General features: G+C 40.8%; 1 protein-coding gene across 9 annotated transcripts in view; it reads right to left on the reverse strand.

Annotated features, from left to right (window-relative positions):
* The window catches only part of ENTPD5 (ectonucleoside triphosphate diphosphohydrolase 5 (inactive)), a 53,617-nt gene that overhangs the window by 34,456 nt on the left and 650 nt on the right, over positions 1–18,511 (reverse strand). For 2 of the 9 annotated variants that reach the window (XM_082733517.1, XM_082733507.1), the window contains exons 2-3: positions 7,372–7,450; positions 1,656–1,722 (exon numbers count right to left, since the gene is read on the reverse strand). The gene's annotated coding sequence lies outside the window, so the exon portion shown is untranslated. Of the gene's footprint in view, positions 1–1,287; positions 1,434–1,655; positions 1,723–2,344; positions 2,429–7,343; positions 7,451–18,511 lie in introns of those variants that run through there. The other 7 variants (XM_082733508.1, XM_082733510.1, XM_082733511.1 and 4 more) reach the window with 6 other exon arrangements.

An 18,511-nucleotide genomic window follows, 5' to 3' on the forward strand; every position in this document is an offset into this window, starting at 1 on the left:
TTTCTTTATGCTATATATAGAAAGAAAATTTCCATTTGGACAATGGTAGCATTAATACTTAGGTACTAAAGACATATCTGGTAGAAAGGGATAAGACTGACAACTGGCACAGATAGGAAAACCACTGAAAACCTTTATAACAAGCATTTTCCGAGCATCAACAGAATGAAAAGGGGTTATTAAGTAATCAGCTTGTTTTAGAATGCTGCCAAAGAGCTGTAATAAGACTTGTAAGCATGGAAACTACAGGGGAAGAGATGGAACAGGGAGAACTTTCCAACAGCAGGAGTTGTGCTGGCGGTGAGGAGAGGATTCTCGCCCCAAGGGCCCAGCTCAAGTCTGACGACATTGTCCTAGGCAAATTCACAGATCAGAAGGCTGGATGAATGAGATCTCTTTTAAGGTCTCTCCAACCCGAAGACCAAATATTCCCAATAAAGGAATCAGAGTTGGTACATTGGTAGTTACCAACAAATATAAAATCCTTTCCTATAAACAGATCACTTCTTTCTGTACTTCATTCCATTTTAATCAAAACATTAGACAAATGTTGCAAAGGCAGATTCTATACAATGAAACTATTTGGGTGTTATACCAAAATGAGATCAGGCAGTGCCTGACTTCATTCTTCATTGTTCTGGCCTTGACTTAGCTACAATAATCACTGCCTGGGGAAAGAAAGCTGTTGCTCTTGCTGTGTCTTTCTCTTCACAAGTCACAAGGCCTTTTCTTACCCATTCATTGGGTAAGAAATTCATTTTCATACCCTTTACACAGGAAGAAACTACCAGTCAGGAGAGGGTTAACATAGCCCCAGGGAGCAAATATAATAAAAACCTAAAGTGACAAACTATTTCTACCATCAAACCCATATCTACTGTGGGAGTCATTCATGTGCAGAAGAGTAATTACAAGGATCCACGCCCTTTGTCACTGTTTACACTGGAATTTGCGGGAAGAGAAGTGAAAACTCATTTTCCCTTTCTTGTTACCAACTGAAAAACATCTACTGCTTCAAATATGTTAAATCAAAATGACAAAAGAGAAAGACTGAAATATTAGGATGATACCTGATATTTAAAGCCAGGAATAGAACTACCACATAAGTACATTTCTTCAAATGTGTCTAAAATGCTTCCCCTTAAAATAACACTTTTATTTTAACAATGTTGGCTACAAATACTTCTAAAGTGACTTGTGATTCAGGGTCATGATTATGATCATCAGTTATATTTTTCTACAAACCTGGGATGCCTTTAGGGGCCACAGTTCTATAGGACTACTTGCCTGTCTGCCACCAAATGGTCCCAGATTGCCACGCTTCCTGCGCTAGTTTTCCCTGACATCATGCTATGTTATCACTGATGAGCGTTGTCATACACATGACTTCTTCAACAAGCTGCCATCACGTAATTTTTTTAAATCTTTAAAATCTATGGGATGTAAATCAGAGAGCCGTAATTATTAGACTTTTATGTCAACTTATGCAGATGAGAGCCTGTCCAAAAGAATAAGGGGTGTAGACCTTGTGACAGGTCTTTTAGTGGCTCAGAGATCCCTTTCCATCGACTATGAGCTCTCAGGAATAAGAGAGCAGAATGTGCAGAAATGTGACCTCTAGAAAAGTGGGGTATTACTTTATATTGGCTACTTACCAATTATTTTCTTTTTCTTCTGTGCATTCCCCTTTGTTTCCTTCAACTAATGTGCCATTTTTTCAACCTACAGAAGATGGACATGGATAATTGTAAGAGCAAAGTTCTCTCTTGTCAGTATGCTTATTTTTGAGGTAGTATTCTCTTTCCACATTCATTTCTAATCTGTTCAGTCTCTGGAAACCAGATCACCACACTCATCTCCTGACTGACAGTCTAGTACTCTTGGCCTCTTTCCCATCCAAGTACTAACCAGGCCCGACCCTGCTTAGCTTCCGAGATCAGACGAGATCGGGCGTGTTCAGGGTGGTATGGCCATAGACTCTTGGCCTCTTTCATACTTTCTTCTCATTCAAACTACGACCACAGCCACTCTTATAAAATGACTTGTTTATAAAATCAGTAACAGCAAAAGGCGGCAAGTCACACATCCTCTAAAAGCTAGTGTATATTTTTGTATAAATGTGTGTGTGTCAATGTATGGGGTGTACTGACTAAGGAGCTAATCCATAAGTGAAGCGGATAAAATCTAGTTTATGCACTTAATGGGGTCTTTTTTTTTTTTTGCTGTGAAGAACTCATATAACAAGTTGCATGTTCCACAGTGTGATCAAGAGGGGCCATTTACTATTACACGTATGAGTACACGGTTAAAAGGCGTCAAGCCAATCCTAGTCCTAGGTACATACCCAGAAAAACTGAAGATAAGGACTCAAATATTTCTGCACCGATGTCCTTTACAGCATTATTCACAACAACCAGAGGTGGAAACAAATTAAGGGTCCATCAATAGACATGTAAACAAAATATGATACATATATTCAATAAATATTATTTAGCTATAAAAAAAGAATGAAGTTCTGCTGTGCCTGGCTGACTCAGCCAGAAGAGCATATGACTCTCGATCTCAGGGTCATGAGTTCGAGCCCCACATTGGGTGTGGAGATTACTTACGTCAAACAAACTTAAAAAAAAAAAGGAATGAAGTTCTAACACATGGTACAATATTGATGAAACTTGAAAACATTATGCTAAGTGAAAGAAGCCAGATACAAAAAGATATATATGATTTCACTTATATGAAATATCTAGAACAGGTAAATTCATAGAGACAGAAAGTAGATTAGAGGTTACCAGGGATTGGGGGTGGGGAGAATGGGAGTCATTGCTTAACAGACTGAATTTCTGTTAGGGGTGATGACAGAGTTTTGGAAATAGTAGTGATGGCTATAAAACACTACTAATATAATTAATACTACTGAACTGCACACTTAGAATGGTTAAAACAGCAGTTTTTATGTTATATATTTTACCTTAGTAAAAACATTTTTTAAAAAAAGCAGATGCAGGGGTTCCTGGGTGGCTCAGTGGGTTAAAGCCTCTGCCTTTGGCTCGGGTCATGATCCCAGCATCCTGGGATCGAGCCCTGCATCGGGCTCTCTGCTCAGCGGGAAACCTGCTTCCCTTCCTCTCTCTCTGCCTGCCTCTCTTCCTACTTGTGATCTCTGTCTGTCAAATAAATAAATAAAATCTTTAAAAAAAATAAAAAATAAATAAAATAAAATAAAAAAGCAGATTCGGGGGGAGCCTAGGTGGCTCAGTTGGTTGAGCACTGGACTCTTGATTTCAGGAGTCATGATCTCAGGGTTGTGAGACTGAGCCCCACATCAGACTCTGTGTTCAGCAGGGAGTCTGCTTGAGATTCTCTTTCTCCCTCACCCTCTGTACAGCCCCCTTGCACACAGGTCCTCTTTTTATCTCTCTCTCTCAATTAAATAAATAAATCTTAAAAAAAAAAAAAAAAAGGCAGATGGGGCCACCTGGCTGGCTTAGTCGGTTGAAAATGCAACTCTGGATCTCGCGGTTGAGTTCAAACCCCACATCAGGCATGGCGCTTACGAAAGAAAGAAAAGGAAGGAAGGAAGGAAGGAAGGGCAGATGGAAACAAATGTAAGATCATAAGAGGAAAAACTTTGGCTATGATTTCAATGAAACAATGGTTATGCCAATACTCCATCCTTTGGATATCTAACAGGTACGCAGCCAATTATGATTTAAAATCTGAAGGTAGTACTGATACTCAGAAAATATCTTTAAACATTTGAACTTACACAGTATCTTCCATTCTCCCAGAATGTTAAACTTACCTATGCAACATAAATCTGAAAATTACACATCCAAGAGAGGATTCAAACAAGGTTATAAATTCTAACTATCTAGCCCCCAAAGCAAACATTTTCAAAATATTTTGTTCATTACAAAACACACTTCTCCCAGTATACCTTTGGAATTCAAGGATGGAATGAGTGATATCTACCTCTAAGCACGCAATCTTGACATTTCTACTAAGTTTTCCTTTAAAACACTTAATATTGTATGTCAATCATTGAACTCAAGACACTTCAAACTAGCATCTCCAAATGCCCCCTTTTCCTTGGCACCCATGCCCCCCAACACACACACACACACACACACACACACACACACACACACACACACAGAGGCTAAATGGATTCTCTTTTTTATTTCCTGTTTCTGTAAGTGGCATCACAGAGTCCCTAATTCATAACTCCAAATCCTTATCATCTTTGAATTCTCCACTCTCATACCTTCTGTATTCTCATCTGTTATCAAGAACTGGTGATTCTTCCTTCACAGTATCTTTCCCATCTCGTTCTTTTCCCACCCCACCCCCCCCAGTAACCTGTTAGCACCTAAATCCTGGCCTTTATTGCTTCAGACTTGGACTGTTACAGCTTCTTAACTGGTCTTCCAATTACCAATATCTCTATTCTCAAATCCATACACAACTGTTTCATCATTCTCCCACTATATTTTAACCCAAAGCATGTCACAAATTCATTTATCTTTGAACATTATACAACCCACCATATATGTTTAACTCATGTCTGTTGAATAAATTAATAAATGCATAAATCACATCACTCTCTTTAAAACTTTCATCAATTTGGGACCCCTGGGTGGCTCAGTTCATTGAGCATCTGTCTTTGGATTTCAGTTCAGGTCATGATCTCAGGGTTGTGAGATGGAACCCCATGTCCAGCTTTGCACTCAGTGGGGAGTCAACTTGAGATTCTCTCCCTCTCCTTCTGCCTCTCCCCCCTACTTGTTTGCTCCCTCTCTAAAACAAATAAATATATCTTTAAAAACAAAATAAAATAAAACTTTCATCAGTTCTCCCAGTGTTCGTAACAGAAGGTACAAACTCAAATACCTAACCACTTACTGGGGCCAAGCAGGAAATAGAAGTGAGTAAAGGTGTAAACCAACAGGAAGTGGTGGGGACTACGGCAAACTAGAGAGTACATAACCCATCTAAATGGAGAGTTGCTTGCTGCTGCCACAGACTGCTGCTGTGATAAACTACAGCCCCAGTACTGCCAGGTCTTCTGATTTTTTTTCAAAACAAACTGAAAGCACAGATTCCTGTGTGGAATCTGGTTTTTAAATAGTGACAACTAATTCCACTTAAAAAAACCACAAAAGCCACTGTGTACACTGGCAAAACACACCTATGAGTCAAATCCAGCCTTCAAGTTTCAAGTTGGTGTCTCTGCTTTGTAGAACAAAAGACACACTCCCTGTCCAACATTTGAAGTTCTTCACTGTGAATTCCCAGGCTACCTTAACCAAAGCTTTTTTGCCCACAACTGTCATATAAAGAACCCTCTGCTCTGGTCTAGCAATTCTCAAACTTTAGGATGTAGCAGAACCACCTGGAGGACTTATTAATACATAGGCTGGTGGGCCTCACTGCCAGCATCCTGATTTAGCAAGTCTCCAGTGGGGCCCGAGAACCTCCATTTCCAATTTGTAACAAGGTCCCAGGTGATGTTGATGCTACTGGTCCATGGACCACACTTTGGGAACTACTACTCTAGTTAAACATCTCTTTGTCTCAAACACACACTGAATTTTGCTCACATGATTCTACCTTTCCAGAAAGCCTTCCCTCTTCCTTTCAGCCCACCTTCTGTAAGCTTTCTCTATAAGAGCCTTTCATGTCCCAAAATTCCTGCAGCACTTATGCCATCTCCCCTTTATCCATCACTGCTTTTTTTTTTTTTTTTAAGATTTTATTTATTTATTTGAGAGAGAGCGAAACAGGATGAGACAGGAGAGGGTCAGAGGATGAAGCAGACTCCCTCCCGAGCAGGCAGCCTGATGCGGCACTTGATCCTAGGACCCCAGGACCATGACCTGAGCCAAAGGCAGTTGCCAACCAACTGAGCCACCCAGGCGCCCTGTTTGGTGTTTTTTATTGCAAGCTGTTTGTATATTGGTGTCAGTGAAGCTGTGCACTCTCACAGATCAATGCTCAGGTCAGTACCTTATACGCCTGACTATAAGCCACTTGAAAGCTTGAACTCCTCAAGCTGTCAGGTAGCATGGTATACGGATAGTACTCATTAAAGTTTCTTTTTTTTTTTTTAAGATTTATTTATTTGAGAATAGAGAGAGAATGAGTGAGAGAAGGGGCAGGGGAAGAGAAGTAGAGAGTGGGAAGCCAGATGTGGGGCTCAATCTCACAACCCTGAGATCAAAGCCTGAACCAAAACCAAGAGTTGGACACTTGACTGACTGAGCCAGCCAGGTGCCCCCCCTCACTAAACATTTCTTAAATGAACATCTGACAGATTCATGACACCGAAGTGCAAATAAGTGAGACTGAAATTTGAGTGTGTAATTTTTCTTAGAGAACTTTTAGTCCTGTGTAAAGATTTTGTCAGAATGGACAGATAATAAAAATTGGATACTTTACAAATAAATTGCTAGTGGTAATAATTATATTATATATAAAAATAAAACAGTTAATGTTTTAAAAAAATCCATAAAACCCTACTTTTAAAATTGATAACAGTAAACCCGTGATCTCCAGAATTTCTTATCCCTTGCGGGGGTGTGAACTGGTCAATATCACAATATAATACCTATTTAAAAGAATTCTGGGGCGCCTGGGTGGCTCAGTGGGTTAAAGCCTCTGCCTTTGGCTGAGGTCATGATCCCAGAGTCTTGGGATCGAGCCCTGCATCAGGATCTCTGCTCGGCAGGGATCCTGCTTCCTCCCCCCTCCTCTACCTACTTGTGATCTGTCTGTCAAATAAATTAATAAAATCTTAAAAAAAAAAAAAAAAGAATTCTGTATTTGTACCAAGGACAATAAAAAGGAAGATGAAAGTAACTGACTACCCACGATATCTGGAAACACTAATTAGTCCCTTCAGATACTGTTTGGATAATATATTTATGCATGATTCTAAACCCTTTATGAAAACAAAAATCAAAAGTTGTTCACCTACTTTCCTCCACCTATAGAGTTGCATCCGCAATCAGGTGATTTCAAGGATGATTTACGAGTAGAAACTTGAGTCTCCAGATGGAACAAGAATAGGGTATACAGAGTAAACCCAATTTGGGAACTACTAAAAGAGACAATTAGAAATACTACATACTATGAAAAAAAATCAGGAAATATATATTTTGATATGTAGTCCTAAGTTATCTGGCTTTTTGAACAACTCTACACTTGATATTACAATCAACAGAACAAGAGAAAAGTCATCATTTGGCAAGGATAGAGAATCCAATTCAGAAAAAAAACACCAACAAAATCCACCCAGGAGCATATGAAGTACATTTAGAGCTTTAAGCTAGCACAGATGTTACCTTGTATTAGGTTACTTGTCGCACCTACCAGGACCATAACGACCTTGTCTGCATGAGGATTCAGCCAAGATACCCCACATTTCTATGTTGACTGGGAACTATACAAACTGGGGGGAAAAAACAATTGTAAAGCCAAGTCAACAAAACACTTAAGGGGCTTATTCCCAGTTCTAAAAGCATTAGCATTCTAAGAAATAAAACAAAGCATATTTACTCAGCAAGATAATCCTGAAACTTCACAGTAAACCTACCTACCAGAAATTATGGAAGGAAATGTTATCAAATGAATTGCTAAATAGCAACTTCCTACTCTACTATCTGTATCATTAGATGTTTCTTGCTAACAGATGACTAAATAATAATATCCAGTTCTTTGGCAGAAAATGTGAGGTTCAGAAGACTGCAAATTCTAGATCCCCTCTACTATAGTATAAATATGGGCATTTCTCTTAGCCATATCACAACAGTTGTAACTACAAATCAAACTTATGGTCAACATAAATGTATGATAAAAAACTACAAAGTATATGTAATTTAAAGTATTATGTGTACATTAAGAAATAATCTTGTTGGGATGCCTGGGTGGCTCAGTCGGTTAAGCGACTGCCTTCACCTCAGGTCATGATCCCAGCGTCCTGGGATCGAGTCCCATATCAGGCTCCTTGCTCTACAGGGAGCCTGCTTCTCCCTCTGCCTCTACCTGCTACTCTGCCTGCCTGTACTCTCTCTATCTCTCTGACAAATAAATCAATAAAATCTTAAAAAAAAAAAAAAGAAAGAAATAATCTTGTTACAATCAAATTCTCATGTTTATAAATGAGTCTATAGGCCTGTGTTCAAACAAGGGAAGTCTTGGACTGACTTTCATATTATATAATAACCAATTTTTAGCATTCCAAATATATAGCCTATATAGAAAATGCCCTAATCTCTCTTTTCTGCAAGTTATCAATAGTGTGTACTTTCAGAACCTCACACAAAAATTAATCCTAATTTTATGGATCCCATATCAGAAGAAATTCCTTCAAGTGTATGGTGATTCCACCATGGACCCACCAGAGTGTGACATACAAACAGAGGGAAAGTGCGCCAGAAATACAGTGAGCCACCAGAGGGGAGGGAATGGAGGGTTGGGCAAAACAGGTGAAGGGGAATAGGAGATGCAGGCTTCTAGCTGTGTAACTGATGTGGGAAACAAAGGCAAAAGAAAAAAATTAAATTTCTTTACTGCTTATAGCCCATTGACAAGTCCTTGAAACAGGCAGAGTGACATTCCTCTAAGAAATCAGCTACTTCAATATTGCTAAGGGCAAAAGGCAATCTTAGCCCAACACCCCAGGAACCTGTGGTCTACTTTAATATAAAAAAAATTCCTTTGGAAACTTCCTTTATCTCTACTCCCCCACTAAGATGCATGTTGGCAACCATCTCCCAAGGATATGGCCCACTGATATACATCTGAAGGGTCTCATGACTAAGGGTTTACTAGATGGTAATAAATGACTTTTCCTAACAACATCTAGCCCCCTCAAGATCCCAGAAAGCTTGCTTCCAAAATTCCGTAGAGACTTAAGCTATCCATAACCCCCTCCCAGCTTGAAAATAATGGGCCACTTCTCACGACTCCAGTGCAACTTTTTCTCGCCACAGATCCTGTCCCCGTGCTTTAATAAAACCACCTTTTTGCATGAAAGATGTTTCAAGAATTCTTTCTTGGCCATCAGCTCCATACCCCAACATTTTCCTACATCATTTGACATCTAATGTGAGTCTCAGTGCAGACTTGCTAAGTACTTTCACTTCTCTTCTACTTTCATTCCAAGGGCTTTTCAAGGGGTATGGTCTTCTTGGAACATTTTCATGTCAATTACTCAGGCTGCAATCTTCTAGCCCATAGCTATGCTACAGGGAGAAGAAAGCCTGCCTTTTGGCTGAAAGTTAGTACCCTGGCTGGAATGGTAATAAGACCCAGAAACCTGATGCCCTCTCTTTATTCCTGTCCTTATACAAAGTTGTCTATCTTGGGCACAGGACAGCGACCTAAGAGACTAGTATGGCTGCTGATCTTAAGACTGCAGCACAAGATTTCCTCCTCACTGGTCTGTGATCTCTTTCATATCCCCGGTCTAGCTGCTTTTGGCCACTTGGAACTGGCCAAAACCAATACATATTGAATTAAAGTCCTACTGGGGATGGTTCCTAGAGAAGTTGGTGGTAAAGACTATTATTTATTGGAATGCTGTTTAGACCATGATGGACTTCTATCTTTATTGTTTTTCATCAATATCCTCTAATTACCACTTAAGCTACAAGACTGGGTAACTTCCCCCTTGTAAAACTTTCCTAATGTTTCCCATCAGTTAAAAACTGCAGGTTCTTCAAGGCAAGGTAAAATAAAGCATGTCCTTCCTGGCATGACCTTTAAGGCAAGGTAAAATAAGGTACGGTCCTTATAGCATGACCTCTAAGGCACAATATCTTGGTCTATATACTGGCACCCATTTTGTGGTCCAGAATGTGATGGTGAAGTGGGGGGTGGGGGAAAGAACCTAGCGTCCCTCCTCCCAGGCCTTTTAACAGCAGGGCAATGATCGTATGGATTTTGTTCAAGGGACATCTCGGGCCACTTTGACACCAGGAACATCTGATTCCACCCAGGAAAACAGGGGGGAAGGGGTATATTCTTGGTACTGGATCTTCTCTCTTCAGTTCCCAAGGACTCTCCCTTGGGATCCCTTTTAACCCACTGGAAACAATTCAGATTGCAAAATTTAGCAAAGGACTGGTTGTCTGTAATACTGCATGGCCTCAGGAGGATCTCAGATCTGTTCTACAGGCAACAGGGCAAATGGAGCAGAAATACCTTAGGTCCAGGCCATCAAGGCTCTAAATCGGGACCCGGACCTAAGGGCCTCTTGCAGAACATGTTTGGTCAGTAACCAGGCTAGTAAACTCCCTTCTGATATGTTAAATGATAATTATCTAAATAGGCCTCCTCCTGATAGAACCCAGGTTGCTAGAGGAAACACAGAACATTCTTAATGAAGGGGACTCTGACTCTCTCACTGTTCCACCTCCTAATAAGAGGTAGAGGCTTCTCCCTCATTTCCCAGGTTAATAGCTATAATTAGAGCCAACTATGGACAGTCTACCTTAGTACCAGGACTTTAAGGAATATTCCCAAATAGCTGCCCAAACTCCCTTTGTTTTGGGGAAATTCCCTGTCTTCTGTGGCCCGACATGGACTGCATATTTCCACTTTGGTGGGGAAAAAACCATGGTGTCAGCTCATCCCCTCCTTCTGTTCCTACACCACCTTGGGTGCTGCCTGGTTCCTATACCATCCTCAGTGCCTCTGGCATCACTGGCCCCTTTCCTCCCCTCACTGCCAAGGAGAGAAGAGCACTTTCCTGGAGTTTGTTTCCCACTTCAGATTTCTCCACCAGTGCCCCAGGTAAAAACTGACAGTGGGGAACAAATTAACTTTTACAGTGGACCCAGGTGGAACATAATTCAGTATTTAACTGATTTAACTTCGTTGGCTTAATTAAAAGACATGTCTTTAGCGTCACCAGCATTAAATATGCAACTTTCATTTTACCAGGGATTACTGAAGGTCAGATAAGCCATGTTACCTCTGTTGCAATTTGTTAGCAAATAGATGACTTAAAATGGTTAATTTTGTCTGTCTCAAAGTTTTCAGGGGTAATTGTTAAGATAGCTTTCAAAAGTCCTTCGGTAACCTGAAAACTTTAATGTTTTGCTTGGATGATAAATTGGGATTGAATTCTTTGGACATCTAGGTCTTTTCCAAATAGGATAACGGGGGTGCCTGGGTGGCTCAGTGGGTTAATCCTCTGCCTTCGGCTCAGGTCATGATCTCAGGGTCCTGGGATGGAGCCCCACATCAGGGTCTCTGCTCGGCGGGGGGCCTGCTTCCTCCTCTCTGCCTGTGTCTCTGCCTACTTGTGATCCCTGTCAAATAAATAAATAAAATCTTAAAAAAAAAAAAAAGTTTCCAAATAGGATAACGGGCTAAAGCATTGATTACCAAATGTAGGTTTGTGCTCTTGACTTCTTATTACAGAGAAACTATAAGCATATTTGGGTCTGTGGCACCTGGGTGGCTCTGTCGTTAAGTGTCTGGTGTCTGCCTTTGGCTCAGGTCATGATCCCAGGGTCCTGGGATTGAAACCCCCACATGACACGCCCCAAGCATTGGGCTCCCTGCTCAGTGGGAAGTCAGCTTCTCCCTCTCCTACTCCTCTAGTCTTCCCTCTTTCCTTCTCTCTGTCAAATAAATAAAATCTAAAAAAAAAACAAAAACAAAAACAAAAACTAAAAAGGTGGGACACCTGGGTGGCTCAGTTGGTTAAGCATCTGCCTTAGGCTCACATCATTATCCCAGGATCCTGGGATCGATTCCTGCATGGGAATCCCTGCTTAGTGGGGAGCCTGCTTCTCCCTCTGCTGGTGCTATCTCTGGCAAATAAATAAAATATTTAAAAAAAAGGATATTTGGGTCTGTTGGAAAACATGCTTTGTGCTTAGCTGATTCATGAATTCATTATCTAAAGAATTCTGGTGTAACAGTTCATGATGGGTTACTACTTAGTCTTCATTGGAAACTAAGTTTCTAAGAGTCAGAATTCTGCAAAATGTAATTAAGACTGAGAAATAAAGGAAGTAACTCTGTATGTGTAAGAAAGATACAAGAAATAGAAATACATTTTTGTTGAAGGTATAAGAAAGTAATTTTGTCCTAAAATGATACTGGTTGTTCGGAGAGACAGGGCTTGGGACAAAATCTGAATGCAAGGGAAAGCTATAGAAGGGTTTCAAGGGAAATCTTTGAAAAGGAATTTTATGTGTGGTCAGGATGGACTAAGATTGAAATGAATGGATTTTAAAAATACACTGGTATAAGATTGAAATTCTGCTTTCTCTGTTAAAAAGACAAGTTTTCTTGGACTGTTGGTCTGCCTTTTTTTTTCTTTTTAAAGATTTTATTTATTTCTTTGACAGAGATCACAAGTAGGCAGAGAGGCAGGAAGAGAGAGAGGAGAAAGCAGGCTCCCTGCCAAGCCTGATGTGTGGTTCGATCCCAGGACCCTGGGATCATGACCTGAGCGGAAGGCAGAGGCTCTAACCTACTGAGCCACCCAGGCACCATGGTCTGCTCTTGATTAGAAAATATAAACAAAGTTGTTTTCTCCTTTGTCTGTCCAGACAAACCGGTTTCTAGGTTTTGTCTTTATCAAGTCTTTAATGATCTGTAATCCTATTTAGGCATGTACTTTAAAATTTTCTAAGGTTTTAAACAAGATTCCCCAAGAATTAAATTATAAATGAAGTCTCTGACTAATTAGGCTTCTTTATATGGTGTGTTGGTTCTGGTAAAAGGTTATCACTCGGGGCACCTAGGTGGCTCAGTGGGTTAAACCTCTGACTTCTGCTCAGGTCCCCACTCAGGGTCCTGGGATAAAGCCCCGCATCGGGCTCTCTGCTCAGCCGGGAGCCTGCTTCTCTGTCCACTTGTGATCTCTCTGTCAAATAAGCAAAGAAAATCTTAAAAAAAAAAAAAAAAAGGGTTATCACTCAATATTCTGATTATGAGTTTTTGTCATTTCTAATTGTTCTTATTCTCTTGAAAAATAAGTTTTGAGGCACCTGGGTGGCTCAGTTGGTTAAGCGTCTGCCTTCAGCTCAGGTCATGGTCCCAAGTTCCTGGGATCAAACCCCACTTGGGCTCCCTGCGAGCAGGGAGTCTGCTTCTCCCTCTCCCTACCACTCCCCATTTGCGCTCTCTTGCTCACTTTCTCAATAAAAAGAATCTTTAAAATAAAAAGAGTTTTGTCTTCAAGGAGATTCATATAAAGGACTTTTTTTTTTTTTTTTACAAATAACAGATATTTGATATCTTTACAATCATAAAACTGAAATGGATTAAGAATTTCCAGAACTAAAAGGCTAGATTCAAACTAAACAAGAATTAGTAACATGGGACTAAATGAACTAAAAAAGATTATAGTTTTATGATTCTCACTTGAAACACTGCTGATTCTTTAATGTTTACTCTTCTGGATTAAGAAAACTTTCTCTTAAGATATCTATGACTTACAGAAATATGATAAAGTATTCATTTGTGAACACATTGAAGCATTTAACTTTTCTCTCTACCAGAACCCTGTGAAATTCAAAGGTCTCAGTAAGTATTCTTTCTTTCATGGCAATCATAGTCCTTTGCATAAGTTCAGTAAGAATCTATTCTCCTTGTAACAGAACACCAATGGAAACATTGGTTATTTTACAAAGCCTTTTAAAAAGGCTTTACTGGAATGTCATATTTGAGAGACACATTCATAGACTCAGATGTGACCAAAGAGTTTTTAGGAATTGAGGCTGACTTTATGAAACATGGAGCCATAAAGCCCCTTAGAAATGCTGGCCTGGGGTGCCTGGGTGGCTCAGTGGGTTAAGCCGCTGCCTTCGGCTCAGGTCATGATCTCAGGGTCCTGGGATCGAGTCCCACATCAGGCTCTCTGCTCCGCAGGGAGCCTGCTTCCCCCCCTCTCTGCCTGCTTCTCTGCCTACTTGTGATCTCTGTCAAATAAATAAATAAATAATCTTAAAAAAAAAAAAAAGGCATTTTCAGCGCTCATTAACAAGTCAGCATGTTCTCTCTATCCACAGATTAAAAAACACAAGCTACACAACTAGAGGGGGAAAAAAAAGGAAGGAGGCATCAGGACAAAGACCTGGAGAAATGGAGAGGGAAGATGTACAAGGAAGTTTTCAAGGAAACCTTAAATTCAATTTGAAATGTAGGATAACGCACAGCAGAGCTTCAGTCACAAGTTTCCTAAGGCACCCAGAATTCTGTCACATGTTTCCCAAGCATTGTTCCAGCACGCAGAATTCCCTCAATGACTAACTCTCACAGAATGAAGGCATAATCACAGAACTCCTCCTCTGAAACAAAAGAACAATACTTCTGAGTACGCCTTTTCACAGGTGTGCTCAGGGAAAAAAAAAAAAAAAAAAAAAGAAATGCTGGCCTGATAACCTTGCTTACAGAGTTCCCAGCAGTCTTACCAGATGAATAAAGAAAGTCAATTCCTGGCAGGTGCAAGAACCTCAGGATACTTTGGGGGCCTCAGGAAGAGAAATTCACCCAAATCTACAGATATTGCAGGCATGTCTGATGGCAAGAACTTGGCTTGGCTTCTGGCCTAGAGAGTACTAAAAGTTCAATCTAGACTCCTTATGAAAAGTTTCAGCAGCAGATTTTAAAGATCTATATGGCCAACCGCTATTCTTGCTGAGCTTATGAAAATAGACCAAATTTGTTAAAATTGAACTTGTTTTACAAATTAACCTCAATATATCCATCTCTGGAAATAATGGTGATTTTAGATAGAAAAATTATTTCAATAACCCACCTTGTTATTAATCTTGTTAAATTCTAGTTCTGATTGTCTTTGAATGTTTGTTGTTTGCCTAAGCTAGACAACTTGAAGTAACTTCAGAGAAATTGCCACAATAGCTCATGTATAGACAATCCTTCCTGGTTATTCTGTGGGAATAACAGGACCCCATGGGCATATGATTATTGGAACAGCTGCCAAATGGGATTGATTCCCCAACAACTCTGTAACTCAACTATCTCCCTGACCAATTCTGTGTGGAAGGGGTGACAAAATCATTCCTTAAAAGCCAGAGAATAGGGTGCCTGAGTGGCTCAGTTGGTTAAGCGATAGCCTTTGCCTCAGGTCATGATTCTGCAGTCCTGGGATCCAGTCCCACATCAGGCTCCGTGCTCGGCAGGGAGCTGGCCTCTCCCACTGACCTCTCTCCTCTCATGCTCTCTCTCTCTCTCATTCTAATAAATAAATCTTAAAAAAAAAAAAAAAAGTATATACCCCCACTCTACAGGGTTAACTATGGACTTGTGGAGATAATGGATGACCCCACCTTCCCTATGACTGGATTAGGTGATCTGCTGCTCTTTCCAGAGGCAACACTTCTCCCATTTGCCAGTGATTCCTCATAATTCCGAATACTGTTAAGGACAGACCTCAAAGAGGGCTTCTAGATGGTTTTATTGCTTAGTTACATTTATCCCATGAGTTACCCCTATTACATAAAATTGCAAATAAAGGCTTTAGCTGAGCATAGATCAGCTACCTTTAACCAGACCAAACTTGTAGTCACCCACAAATTCAAAAGGTGGCCTTCCAAAACCAAATGGCCCTTGATATCCTGACTGCAGAACAAGGAGGCCCCGAATTAGATGACTGGCTCCTAATGGGGCCCACAGGCTATGCGGCTCTACCTTGTGTCTACCGCTTCCCCCAGGCTGGATAGGCCACAGTACCCTGAGTTTTGCCTGGATGCACAGACACGTTATCAAAACCATTACCAACCCAGTTAAACTTCCAAATCTTAAGCAATAGTCAATACATTCTGCTATTTCATTGGTATGACCACCTAGCATCCATATTTGTTCCTTCTTTGGAACTGAGGGTTTTGTTTGGCACATGGAAGCTCTTAATAAATAAATACACAAAGCCCTAAATGACACTCAAAAATGGCATTTCTCTATTAAATACTTGAGTAACATAAATGCATAAAGCAGTTTTACAAAGTAGAATAACACTAGATGTTTTAGTGCTACACAAGGTAGAACTTGCGCTGTTGTAAAAACAGAATGCTGTGTATACATTCCAGATAACCACAAATTTAAAATTTAAATTTAATTTCTGGGTTTCTAACTGATATGAATACTCAAATTGGTGCTTTACTTTTTCTATATTTTATTTATTTGACAGAGAGAGACACAGTGAGAGAGGGAACACAGGCAGGAGTGGGAGAGATTGAGGCAGGCTTCCTGCCAAGCAGGGAGCCTGATTCAGGGCTGGATCCCAGGACACTGGGATCATGACCTGAGCTGAAGGCAGACACTGAACAACTGAGCCATCCAGGCATCCCTCAAATTGGTGCTTTAAATGATCCCTCTTTTTCCTTTAATGAGTCCTCTTGGACTAGAGAAGAATTTTGTCAACTGTCAAAGGACTCTTATTAGGACTTTTTTTGTTATTCTAATCATATTTTCCTGTTTTCTCCCATGTCTCTCCACCTGGTCCATAGACTCCATCACTGCCGAAACTTCAAGCCAATAGATGATCCTGTCATCAGAAAGAGACTCATACATGTGGTCTCCCTTGGATTCAGCTGCCTCTGCCTTTTGTAACTTCTCTGTATAGAAGCCCAATGTTGGCCCATAGGTAGGGACAGCTCTACTTCTCTATTTAGCTGGAAGAAGTTACAGAAGATGAGACCATCCACCTCAAGAACCTTAAAGATTTAAGGGTCAAAACTTTCCAGGGGGCAATGATGTAGAAAACAAGAGCAGGAAAAAAAAAAAAAAAGAAAGAAAGAAAGAAAGAAAAATTCTTAAACTGCTTTACTACCTACAACCCATTGACAAGTCCTTGAAACAGGCAGAGTGACATTCTTCTAGGAAATCAGCTACCTCGATGTCGCTAAGGGCAAAAGGCAATCTTAGCCCAACCCCCCAGGATCCTGTGGTCTACTTTAATATATAAAAATTCCTCTGGAAACTTCCTTTATCTCTACTCCCCCACCAAGATATATTTTGGTAATCATCCCCCAAGGATATGGCTCACTGATACATATCTGAAGGGTCTCATGACTAAGGGTTTACTAGACAGTAATAAATGACCTATTTCAAACAACATCTAGGCCCGTCAAGCTCCTGGAAATTTTGCTTCCAAAATTCCTTAGAGACTTAAGCTATCCCTAACCCCCTCCCAACTTGAAAATAACCGGCCACTTCTCATGACTCCAGTGCAACTTTTTCTGGCCACAGGTCCTGTCCATGTGCTTTAATAAAACCATCTTTTTGCACAAAAGATGTCTCAAGAATTCTTTCTTGGCCATCAGCTCCAAACCCCACCATTTTCCTACATCGGAATGAATAAAACATGGGAACAAAGGGGACTTAGGGAATATGATAACACACAGAAAATACAATGATACTGTAATAGTATTTCACAGTGACATATGGTAGCTACACTTGTGGTGAACACAGCAGAGCCTATAGAGGTGAATCACTATGTTGTACACCTGAAACTATTTTAACACTGAGAATCAACTATACTCAAAAAAGTGGGGGCTGGAGGGTGCAAACTGGCTGGCTCAGTCTCAAAGCCTAGGCCTTCCTCCCTGGGGTCATGATCCCAGGGTCCCAGGACAGAACCCCACATCCGGATCCCTGCTTGGCAGGAAGCCTGTTTTCCCTCTCCTACTCCCCCTGCTAGTGTTCCTGCTCTCGCTGGCTGTCAAATAAATACTTCTTAAAAAACGATTTGGGGGAGGTAAGCTAAAATCATGCTAACACACACTGTATCGAAAAACATTTTCAGGGGGGGCACCTGGGTGGCTCAGGTCATGGTCTCAGGGTCCTGGGATCCATCCCCACATCAGGCTCTCTGCTCCGCAGGGAGCCTGCTTCCCCCCCTCTCTGCCTGCTTCTCTGCCTACTTGTGATCTCTGTCAAATAAATAAATAAATAATCTTAAAAAAAAAAAGGCATTTTCAGCGCTCATTAACAAGTCAGCATGTTCTCTCTATCCACAGAATTAAAAAACACAAGCTACACAACTAGAGGGGGAAAAAAGGAAGGAGGCATCAGGACAAAGACCTGGAGAAATGGAGAGGGAAGATGTACAAGGAAGTTTTCAAGGAAACCTTAAATTCAATTTGAAATGTAGGATAACGCACAGCAGAGCTTCAGTCACAAGTTTCCTAAGGCACCCAGAATTCTGTCACATATTTCCCAAGCATTGTTCCGGCACACAGAATTCCCTCAATGACTAACTCTCACAGAATGAAGGCATAATCACAGAACTCCTCCTCTGAAACAAAAGAACAATACTTCTGAGTACGCCTTTTTACAGGTGTGCTGGGGGGGGGGGGGGGGGACCCACCAAGGAACCAAAAACCGGAAAACCAAAAGGCCAAAAAGTTCCAACTTGCAGACCAAGGGATCAGCAAATGGGACTCCGGGGCCGTACTGGGCGGGCAGCGTCGGACACACAGGACAGAATGGGCCTGTCCCCAGAGCTCTTGTCGTGGCCCCGCCG

This window comes from Mustela nivalis, assembly GCF_964662115.1.
Source record: "Mustela nivalis genome assembly, chromosome: 6".
Taxonomy (NCBI): domain Eukaryota; kingdom Metazoa; phylum Chordata; class Mammalia; order Carnivora; family Mustelidae; genus Mustela; species Mustela nivalis.